We start from the raw sequence: 12,377 nt of genomic DNA on the forward strand, positions 1-12,377 counted from the left end.
TTTGAGCGTACATTTGTGTGAGACCGCTGTGTCTAATTCTATCTACATTGTGCCCGCGCGTCGTGACGTATTCGGCATTTCCGGCTACGTCACCGCGTTGTGTTACCGTCAGACCGACTTTGCGGAGATTCTAACCTATTAAAAGATCGGTACACAGCGGAACGGATCTTAGTTCGTTCGCTTGGGTACCGAGTGGTAGAGTTCCCGCAAAGCTGTCTCTGGCGGTGTTTGAGATCTCCTCTGATAAATTAGTGTATAACTTTTCCTTCCTCTCTCTCTTCTCTCCTAAATCCGCCTGCATGCACGTCCGAACTGCATCCCCGCACTTCACGTCTTATATACATTCTAGAATCTAGATAGTGCGATCGCATCTCGACGCCATTCGGCGCTTTGAACCACGAGATAGATCAAGGTAACCTTTGTCCACCATTCCCTTGTGGCCAAACCACATGGTGCACCGCCATTTTGCAACCCGACACCACGTGTAACTTGTACGCCATTTTTGATTTCGTAACCCGACATCACGGCTTTAGACGCCATCTTGTCTCCATCTTCCCCGTACATATACACACACACACCCACCCACACACACACAGACACACAGACACACGCACACACACATACTCGCCTCCGGGTAGACACATTGGAGGCATTACATATGTGTTACGATTGTAATAGATGCTTGTGGTGTTTTATCTTTGATATAGTGGGTTTGCTGTGATAATAGTCATTAAGTTACATTGATGTCATTATCGTAAATAAATCCCCTTTTATATTTAAAGTACCGGTATTTTTGTGATTCTTTGTGCATATGTATATGTGAATACAGCTGGATTATGACTGCCTGTGCTCGAACTTAAAACCTTCACTGTTCATTATATAATCATTAATAGGAAATATTGAGATTTCTAATTGAACTTTTCAGATTATGAGACTGATCTTTATTGACTGATTGTTGGTCCCTGATTCCAGGGTGGTGCCCCGTCTTTGATAAATTATAATTACAACTTTTATTATTCTTAATTGATAATTTTATTGTTTTTCATTAATTATTTCATTATTCTTAATTGATAACTCTATCATTTTTAATTAATTATTTTATTATTTTAATTAAATAATTTTATTTATTTTAATAATCATATTTTATGATTATTGAAAATTAGCCAACATCCAGTCTACCTACTATTGCACAACATAATTGGTGCCCCGTGTGAGGCAATCTTATTCCAGCTGTGTCATAATATTTGTGTATAAAATCCAATAAAAATTTTGGGAAAATTAAAAATATTAATTTTTTTTTTTATTACTTTAATTTTTTTTTTAATTTGGATTAATTTGATTAATTATTATTATTAATTTTTTTTTTTTTTTGAAAAACTTTTTTTTTCCCCCTTGCACCATTGCCAACAGGTATACTAGTGCTTCGTGTAACCGTGGTTGGCTGCTTACTGCATAGTAGTGGTTGTGTCATTTTGATGACCGATAAATAATAATTAATTTTAGAGAAAGACATAATTTTAGAAATTAATTTTTCTTTGATAATTTGTATTGTTTAAATTCCCCTTGCTAAGCAGACGCTGTGTAACTGTGGTTGGTTGCTGACTGCGTTTCAGCGGTTAGTAGCTTTTATTGGAGAGATTCTACATGCTTTTTTGATTTCGAGGAAACTCACAACTATCTAGGATTGAGCCGCCGAGCTATCCTAGACAGTAAAACACAGGGTAAAGCTCACCTGTGCCTTGGCTGTGTTTTGTACACGTACGCATTGCACCCGCTCGGTGTAAAAGCAAGTTAAATCCGTCCACCAAGTGTTTTGTTGCAATCACAAAGATGAGTAACAAAGATCACCGTGAGACAAGGGCTCCTTCAGGGCCAGGCGACCTGTCAGAAATGGTCGCCGGTCTCATAAAGATGTCGGTTGATGATGTGAGTGATTTGAGTGGTTACGATATGAGTACTTGCGATCGAAAGATCGAGGAACTGACGAGATACATCGATAACCCCATTGGTCCAACACAGACAATACCCCAAGTTCTGGGTCAACTGACCCTCCTGTATAACCAGAGAGCCAAGCTGCAAACCCAGGAACATGCGGAGGAGCTAATGGCCATGCAGGCAGTATGTCGGAAGGAGCAGGAGTCAAATTCCCACCTGCTGCACACACTACAGGAGTGCGAAAGACGGTGCGAGCAGACCCAAGAAGAACATGACCAATCCAGGCAGGAGTGCGAGTTTCTGCGTGCGCAGGTCCAAGCTCAGGATCAGGAGAAAGGGGGGAAGAGCCCAAGAAGGCTGGCCTCCCCCGAACCGATATCCTGGACGACAGGGTTCGGAGCTGACGCCCTTCCCGACGGAGCCAGCAGAAGCAAGACACTGGGAGGGCAGCTGCGAACACAGCTGCGTGACCCTCAGGCAGAGGAAGCTGTGCTCTGGAAGGCCCAACACGCCCCACACGTCCAGCAGACGATCACCCCAGCCAACGCAGCGTCTAGGGGGGCAGAACAAGGCACGCCCTGGGAGCTACAGAGCGAGGGACTCCAAAGTCCCCAAACCTGTGCAGTGAACGCCATCACCCGACGACAAGCAAGAGAGAGGCAAGAGAACCCCCAAGCCTGCGACCAAATCCTGCACCTAGGCCGTAAACCTGGAGACGCAGACTTGGTTGCTATGCAGGAGCAGGACTCCGTTATCAGCGCCATCCGGCAGATAATCATGAACCCTCCTCAGCAAGACGCACAACCCTCAACTGATGAATCCAGAGAGACAAAAGCATTCCGACTGGCATTACCTCATTTAAGGCTGGAGAAAGACTTACTCATCTACGCCCGCGACGGCCAAGAACCAAACCGGTGGGTCGTCCCTATCGACCATAGGGGGGTAATGTTAGCTCATGCTCACGATTCCCCTGTCGGAGGCCACAGAGGTTACAAAGCCACGTTAGCTACACTCCAGCAAGTCGTGTACTGGCCATCAATGGCAACCGACACCCAGGCATATGTACGAGGGTGTCTCACCTGTTGTCAGTTCCAACCTTCACGACCACTGAGTCGAGCCCCACTTCAAGGAAGGGGGGTGACATTTCCATGGTCCCACCTCCAGATCGACTGGATTGGACCAGTCCCAAAATCCTCACGAGGTAACAAGTACCTTCTCACGGTTACCTGCGCCTTCACTAAATGGGTGGAATGCCTCCCAGCGCCCAATGACACGGCCGTCACCACAGCAGTCCTACTGTTGAATCATGTGTTCAGTCGCTGGGGCCTACCACTCTCCATTGACTCAGATCGTGGAACCCATTTCACCTCAAACGTCATGACCTCCCTATGCGACGTCCTGGGAGTCGAAGTCAGGTTCCACATCTCATCACCCCCAATCATCGGGCCAAGTTGAGCGTGCCAATCGAACTATTATCCACATGTTAAAGAAGTACGTGGGAAGTAATGGCAAGGACTGGGATGTGAAACTTCCCCTAGTGTTAATGGCAATCAGGTCCACTCCGCACCGCTCCACAGGGGTCACACCCTTTGAAATGATGACAGGAAGGCAAATGACTCTCCCCCTGCACCTGTTGTACCAGGCTGAAGACCTCAGTGTTATGACCGCATACACTGCCCACCAATACGTGGCAGAGCTGCGTGACCACCTCAAGGCAACATTTGCCTTGGCACAGGAAAACCTGGAGGCCAGTGTGAAAGCTTCGAAGGCCTACTATGATAGGAAAACATCCCACCGTGAATACCAAGTGAAGGACAAGGTGTTCTATTTCAAGTTCATACGACCAGTGGGGGTTTCCAAGAAATTCCTCCCCAGCTGGATAGGTCCCTTCGAGATCGTGGGAAAACTCTCACCGGTAGCATACCGAATCAGGATCCCGAAAGAGAGAAGACCACCCACATACAAATGGGTCCATGCAAACCAGATCAAACCGTATGAACCTTCCCCAATCTCAGGAGCGGATGCTGCCCCCACACCTGATAGGGGGGAGCAATCCCAACTCCAACAGGGAGACCAGTAGAATCACTCACACCATCAATAGTTGCATGCCTTACAGACTCTGTCAGTAATCGTTAGGGACGACTTAACGTATGTTCAGGTAGCGAAAGACCTAATGTTTGACCTCGTTGAGAGAATTGTGAAGTCGGCTACCACTACGGTTATACAGCCCTCCCAGATATACATTAAGTCTTGGCAGTGCAAGTCCAATATCGGTAGATCCGCAGAATCTAGAAACCGGATTCATCATAGATTTACCGATTAGGGAACCACAGAACATGTACCTCCTAAATTCCGTTCTCAAGGTTGGGTTTTTGGTAGGATAACACACATGTTTCACCTTCAAACACCACCACTACTCGCCTACCTCAAACTTTTCCTGCTGCTCCTTTTTCCCTTTCTTTTCATTTCACGCTCATATCAATTCATGGATATGTGACAATGACTGCCGATCGCATTATGTGAAAGTGAAATTGTGTGCCGTATTTAGAAATATTATATAGCCTCTGTCTGCCCAGACATTTTGTTATGCCTCTGTCTGCCCAGACATTTTGTTTTGCCTCTGTATGCCCAGACATTTACAGTCTCTCTGCCCAGATTATGCCTCATGAAATGAACTAACATTAACTGCTTCAACCTCACTCAGGGATTACCTTTCCGTGGATTATAATTGAACCCTCGACCCTAGGGTTTGCCCTGGAAACTGTGGCCAATGCCCCACCCTCCAGACCAAAGGGGGGATGTTGGGGATCGAGCTTAGACAAAGGATCGTAAACGAGGCCTGCGTGTGCTTTTCAAGCCCTGTCTAGAGTTTTGCTCTCTCAGGAGACAACCCTCCCGAGATTCGACAGAGCAGCCATGTTGTCTTGACCGGGGCCTGAGGTCAACTTGGGCCTTCTATTGGCCGAGAGCCAACAAGACCCCCGGCCCTCTCCAGGAGGGAGGCCGGACAATTCTCAGGTAATAAATACCGAGAGCTCCCCCAAATCATTGCTCATTCCCCGTGCACTGAAGATAGGACCAGAACCTCTCCAGGTTCCCTCCAGATGATCCAGACACTTAAGGGAGCAACCACAAACGTTTGTAGTTTTTATATTTTTTTTCTCCTTTAAAGTTCATTCAACCTCTTTTAATTTTTCACTTGAACTTTACTCTGAAAGGACCGCAGCAAAAGTCGAATACTCGCCGGCCGAGTTATCCACAGACTTTTCCTCCGCTCCCACAAATCATAGCTGCTCCGCCGCTATTCATCCCTGCAGAAGAGCAAGTTTATATTCGCCAAGGCATTGAGACTTTTCGCCACGGAGAACGAGACCGATTCTCTCCACTTTCCGGCCGCAGCTTTGCCCCGCTGCCATCACACGAAGCAGCTGATCACTGTTTCCGACGGCCACGAACCAAATCCACTCGTCTTCCCGGAACGCGCCGCTCGCGCACGAACCAACCGCGGAACATCGACAAGTAAGAGGCTTATGTCTGGGCAGAGACTAGTTTAATTATTAGTGTGTTACTATTTGAGCGTACATTTGTGTGAGACCGCTGTGTCTAATTCTATCTACATTGTGCCCGCGCGTCGTGACGTATTCGGCATTTCCGGCTACGTCACCGCGTTGTGTTACCGTCAGACCGACTTTGCGGAGATTCTAACCTATTAAAAGATCGGTACACAGCGGAACGGATCTTAGTTCGTTCGCTTGGGTACCGAGTGGTAGAGTTCCCGCAAAGCTGTCTCTGGCGGTGTTTGAGATCTCCTCTGATAAATTAGTGTATAACTTTTCCTTCCTCTCTCTCTTCTCTCCTAAATCCGCCTGCATGCACGTCCGAACTGCATCCCCGCACTTCACGTCTTATATACATTCTAGAATCTAGATAGTGCGATCGCATCTCGACGCCATTCGGCGCTTTGAACCACGAGATAGATCAAGGTAACCTTTGTCCACCATTCCCTTGTGGCCAAACCACATGGTGCACCGCCATTTTGCAACCCGACACCACGTGTAACTTGTACGCCATTTTTGATTTCGTAACCCGACATCACGGCTTTAGACGCCATCTTGTCTCCATCTTCCCCGTACATATACACACACACACCCACCCACACACACACAGACACACAGACACACGCACACACACATACTCGCCTCCGGGTAGACACATTGGAGGCATTACATATGTGTTACGATTGTAATAGATGCTTGTGGTGTTTTATCTTTGATATAGTGGGTTTGCTGTGATAATAGTCATTAAGTTACATTGATGTCATTATCGTAAATAAATCCCCTTTTATATTTAAAGTACCGGTATTTTTGTGATTCTTTGTGCATATGTATATGTGAATACAGCTGGATTATGACTGCCTGTGCTCGAACTTAAAACCTTCACTGTTCATTATATAATCATTAATAGGAAATATTGAGATTTCTAATTGAACTTTTCAGATTATGAGACTGATCTTTATTGACTGATTGTTGGTCCCTGATTCCAGGGTGGTGCCCCGTCTTTGATAAATTATAATTACAACTTTTATTATTCTTAATTGATAATTTTATTGTTTTTCATTAATTATTTCATTATTCTTAATTGATAACTCTATCATTTTTAATTAATTATTTTATTATTTTAATTAAATAATTTTATTTATTTTAATAATCATATTTTATGATTATTGAAAATTAGCCAACATCCAGTCTACCTACTATTGCACAACAGCACATTACATTCTGTAGAGAGTACCTCAGCTACTGAAGTCAGAAAATTACTTTCTTTATCTGAGGTTTCAGTCATTTATAGTCACAGCAAAGCACACAGGTCTGGTTGTCTAAGTGGCGCCCATATCATATTGTTTAAGATGTGTAACATCAAGCTTGTGTATCAGTGCTAAATACATCCAGTCATAAGTCAGAGTCCACCCTCTTGTTTACACTAAAATTAGGTGACCCAGATGTTTCACAATGCAATCTGATAAGGTCATATGAGAAACATTCTTAACATCAAAGAAATGAACACAGCAGTACAGCAATAGATGTTTCACTTTAAATCAGTAGCTGGTAAGCGGTAATGAGGCAGGGGTTTCTATCAGAAATCATTTCTGGGACATTACTTTAAAAGATCTCCAGTATAAGCAAATATGTTCTAAAATTGGTTTACATCCAAGTGTGAGGCTGTCCCACCACTTGGAGTGAAGATATAGTCCAGGTATGAACAGTCAAAACCTCAAATCACACCCAGTACAGTATGGTTCAGGTGACAGTAGGTGGAAGGTGAAGGTCATTTCCATGAGCTCAAGAGAAACAATGTGACGTCTTAGTAGTTCATATTTGGGTCCTCTTAAAACATGCACCCACTAGGTACTCTATACTGTAATCCTGAAAACCAGGGACCATGCTGCATTGGGGTCTAGGGGAAGGGAGTAGCAATGTTAAAAATCAAAGGGAAGACTGTGATATGAAAAGTGTTTCACAAGGAAAATTAGGTCTACACTTGCCCAAATTGAATGCAGATATATGTATCAAGTCAGATGGATACCATAGATTTATACAGAGTCAATGTCATTGGTAGTGAAAGTAGAAAATTAATACACTAAGATACATACAGTATGAACACATAAAAAATGTTCAGAAGTATTCAAAATATATCATGCAGAAGAGTATTGGTGTAAGTATATGGACATAATATAGGGACACAAGTATAAATATTGTTGTGAGAGAATACATAAGTAGTCCAGAGAGTATGTACACAGTGTGTGTGGGGGAGGGGTGGCTGCAAGTTAGGGATGGTGGTGGTGGTGGGGGGGGCCTGTGGGATGACGAAGTCATCACCCGCCCTACTCTCCCTCTGATTGGCTAATAATCCTGATTGGCGCCAGAGCTATGTATTGGTGTTTAGGAATGAGGACCGTCAGAGTTAGGGTCAGGGGTTAGCCAATCAGAACCAGAGTAGGGGGCGGGCATTGTCATCATCGCGGGAATCCTGACACTCTCCACAACAGCTGATGCTCCTGGACAGGTATGGGACGAGCAATTATGAATTTTAATATTTCAGTATTGAAAAGTATTAGGCATTTGTTAATAATTACCATGGAGCAGAGTTTATATTGGTTCCTAACGTTTCAGTTTGGTGTGAAACGTTAGGAATGTATAGTATAGTGTAGTGTGTATGTGTATACTAACTTGAATGTGAAATCTCAACATATAGCTCAGTCTACTGCAAAAGTCATAAACACCACATTTAAAGCATAGATCAAATTAAGTTGTATGGATGTATTTTATTTATATGTATTGAAAATAATGAATATGCTAGTATGCACCACAAAACATTACTCTGATATTAATGTGTTTTTGTTCCATTGAGGTTGGAGTAACCAGCATCCCTCCACTCACCAACCCTCCATCATCCCTGCCAACCAGCCACCCATCAGCCAACTGGCCGCTTGTCCTCTCAAACAACCCTCCACCAATCCTGACATGCAGCCTCCCAGTGCCATGTTGAATCAGGGTATGTTGTGGTGACATTTTTAGAAAACGAACACAATAACGTATTTTTACTAAGGTGTTACACAAGTAAATAATACACACATGTAGGTCAGAGTAACTAACCTTTGAAATCTTCCTAAAGATGACTGATGTTTGTGAACTTTGTTTCTACAATTGTCATGACACTACATCACATTATGTAAATGGAAATTTGTTTTGCTAGAGTTGTGATATTGTGGTAATACATTGGAGTATTATATTCATATATATATATATATATCTGAGTGTGTGAATGGATATGATCCCTAAAACTGAGCTCATCATTCATGTTTACTCTTTAGATTTTTTATCTTTTCACACATTTTTAGTGGATTTGGACTCACAAACATATGTCGTAGGGCGACTAAAGTGAAAAAAGTGAGCAGCGGAGTCTGTGTTTGTGCACCGTTACCTTTCCCTCAGATTCTGGGACTATATTAAAGAAGCTGTGCAATTCTTTTATATAATCATCCATTTATAGACATCAATTTGGCCCGGGACAAGCGTGATTACCAACAATTTTTTAAGGAGGCAGTACGAAATTTGACAGAGCCGGCGCACAATGAACTGAATATCTTTAATTTATTATCTAGGGCAGCAGGGCTCCATCTAATTGGCCAAATATATTGACATGCAGAGCGTGAATACATGGCACATTGAACACCATTTATCGCAGTCCAAGCAGTCTTTTGTGATATGTACATCGCCCATGTTGATATTGCGATGACCGTAATTTTTAGATATCTTGTACAGCCCTAGTGTCTATGATTTAAAACCCATAAGCATGATCTGTTTTTTTCCCTGTTCTAAAGCCAAATAAGGTTTGCTGCCATCTAGTGGTTATTTCTTTCCAACCAGCTGAATAGTTAATGGGTTTGAAGTCATCAGCGGATAATGAGATGAAATGTTGCTGGTCAACGTAATCATGTTATTTTTGCTGATGATAAAGCCAAGGGGAATCGTGTCAAGTTAAAAGTGCACAGGAAGGAACCCTGTGGAACCCCAAACACTATTGTTTTTTGTTGGAGTGGAAGTCGACTGTTAATCGATTAGTTGTTGCAGCCCTAGATTGACACACCCAGTTTTTTAGCATTTCCAGTAGGTTCCCATGATCTCCATGATGCATGTGCTAAATGCATAGCTCTGGTAGGAGTATTAGGATGTTCACTGACAATTGATTATCAAATTGTGCAACAATGCTAATATTAAAATATATGAGGTCAGATTGAGAGTAAGTGTACTCTTGTTTTGCTCTTTCAGAAGCAACCATTCAATCACTGGAGGAGAGAAGTATTACCCGGTGAAGAAGGTACTGAAAAGCAAAAGGTTGAAGGTTTTATTTGTTGTAATTTGAGGTCAAAAAATGTAGTTGTAATATACAAAAAAATGTTGTACTACAGAGATACTAACTGGATTTACAATCACCACAACTTCAAACTGTAAAGTCATCTGACCATAGGTTTGCTTTTAATGGTAAACATGTTTTAATGTGTTTCAGGGGAACGTAATGGAACTGGTGGAGCGGGAGCCCTGTTCCATGTGGTATGTACAATGTCTCTTAATTGGATTTGATTGTCCCTAAAATTACTTAATGTTTACTGCAATATTACAATTAAGAAATTAGTATTATATATCGTTAGTTTTTCTTATATAACATTATGCATTTCTTTACTTTTATGTAAATTGTTGCTGCTAATGTGGTGCTATTTATTTATTTGAAAAATATTTTTAAAAAGACAAGTATAAACTATTGTCTTGACAATTGACTCTTACAATAATCAGGTCATTTACACTAATCAGCTTACTGTGTGCATGTTAAATGCATATGGCATTTATAGCTCGCTGTGTCTCGTTGCCCTTCTTCCTTGTCAAGTTTTGAATTTCATTCAATGCTAATGTAAAAAAAATTCTTGGTTAATTACAGTGGGAAGACGTGGCGCTTGCAGTGTGTGCCAAAGGAGAACACCGGGAGTTGACATACATACACACAACATGAATATACACAAAACGCATACACACACACAAATGTGACATAAAAGGTTCAATGTTAAGTGTTTATTTTTCAAGAAGTTTTTGTTAATATTACTTATATATATATATATACACATATATATATACATATATACATATATATATATATATGTATATATATATGTATATATATATAGATAGATAGATATATAGATGTATTACAACAGAGCATGTCTATATATACAGTATATATACTGTATATACAATATATACTGTATATACTGTATATATTAATAATGTAATATTACTATTATTTGTATTTGTTTAATTGAAAAGACTATCTTGCTGTTTCTTTAGCTTACTGTTCATTTATATTTTAGGAATTTAGTCAAATTTGTTTTGTATGTATGGTACATTAAAAACCCTTCAAACCCCAACGCCTTGTGTGAACTGCTGAAACCATTTGCTGCTGGAATTGTTTGCTGAATTTTATATATAAATTATATAATTGATATATTGCCTTATACAGTATGTCTATCATCTCTATACAGTAATACAAAATAAAAAAATTAAAATTCAAGTAGACAGCAGATTTGTTATTATTCATCGCTATTACAGAGCACATGAAGATTAACAGTATGTACAAACAACTCTTTACATAGCAGAAATACAAATACAAAGTTATAAGAAAAAAGTAAAGATCAAAAATGTATTAATGATATACGAAAAATAATCTTAATGTTCATCATCAGTCCATATCAAATTTATCAAATACACAATAGGCATATATACTGTAAAAAGGTGCACTCGCTATACTAAGCCGTCCAAGATGACGGGTCCGCTCACGCATGCGCACTCGGGCCCGCCTCGGTATGAATGTAGTTGCGGGGACTTCTTAGATCCTTCGAATTAGAGGTGTAATCTATCATCAAATATTAATATCAAATAACGTGAATAACGTTCACGCTCACTGAACGACGCAACGCACGGACGATGATTCAAACAGCACGCTACGACGTGGTTTACGGCATGGCAGCGTTCACAGCAACCACCATAGCAACGATAAAAACGTTACATTACTACGATTTTTCTGGCGAGATCTGAAAAATATTCGTGATAACTAATAAAATATAGATCGTAAGCATGAACTGGCTGAAGATTGTGGAAGCAAAGAGCATATTTCTCGCTAGAAATGGTGTCAGAATGTATTTTAATGCCCAAACTATATTATAAAATGACATTTTTATCTGAAAATACAAGGAATGTCCGCCATGTTTTCGTTTTCGCAGACGGGATCTTGAGAGTCACGTGACGTGGGCACAGGCCAATGCAAAACAATGGGCAGACAAAAACGTAGGTATCTCACAATCTGAGAGGCCAAATTGTGAGAATACTACGTTTTTCCAAGTGGACCAACGTAGGTGGTGTACGTTTTCTGATGAGACTGGGTTGCGAGGGGGGATCCACCTTAAACACCTGCATCAATGCCGGAAGTCGAACGGACCGGGTATGGGGTGCGACGTCAACAACTGAGGTTGGAGGCATCATGTTTCTGTCCATCTGTGTGACTGCCAGACTTTTCATGAACGTGATATCACAGTAGTGCGTCAAAGGAATTTCTTCAAATTTAACCAGGTCACAAGCTTACAGGAATGTACTGTGTGTCAGTAGACCATGCCAAAGGGGATCTCCCACACACACCCAGAGACAAGGGTGTTGCTTTTCAGCATACTTTATTAAATGAAAACATAAATTCAAAAGTCAAACATAAAGTTCCTGCGCTTTGCAGCTCAGTTTCTCTGTCTCTGAGTCTGTCCGAGTGTTCTCCAGTCTCCGAGTGTTCTCCAGTCTGCGAGTGTTCTCCCTTAGGCAGCTCAGTCACTGCCTTTTAAACGTGAGGAT

At 41.6% G+C, this 12,377-nt stretch overlaps 1 long non-coding RNA gene across 1 annotated transcript; it reads left to right on the forward strand.

Annotated features, from left to right (window-relative positions):
* The first annotated feature begins 9,701 nt into the window (after positions 1 to 9,701).
* On the forward strand, positions 9,702 to 10,541 carry LOC117771974. The gene is made up of 3 exons (XR_004615684.1): positions 9,702 to 9,813; positions 10,003 to 10,046; positions 10,429 to 10,541. It is a non-coding gene; the product is annotated as an uncharacterized LOC117771974 (long non-coding RNA).
* The last annotated feature ends 1,836 nt before the right edge of the window (positions 10,542 to 12,377 follow it).

This window comes from Hippoglossus hippoglossus, chromosome 12, assembly GCF_009819705.1.
Source record: "Hippoglossus hippoglossus isolate fHipHip1 chromosome 12, fHipHip1.pri, whole genome shotgun sequence".
Taxonomy (NCBI): Eukaryota; Metazoa; Chordata; class Actinopteri; order Pleuronectiformes; family Pleuronectidae; genus Hippoglossus; species Hippoglossus hippoglossus.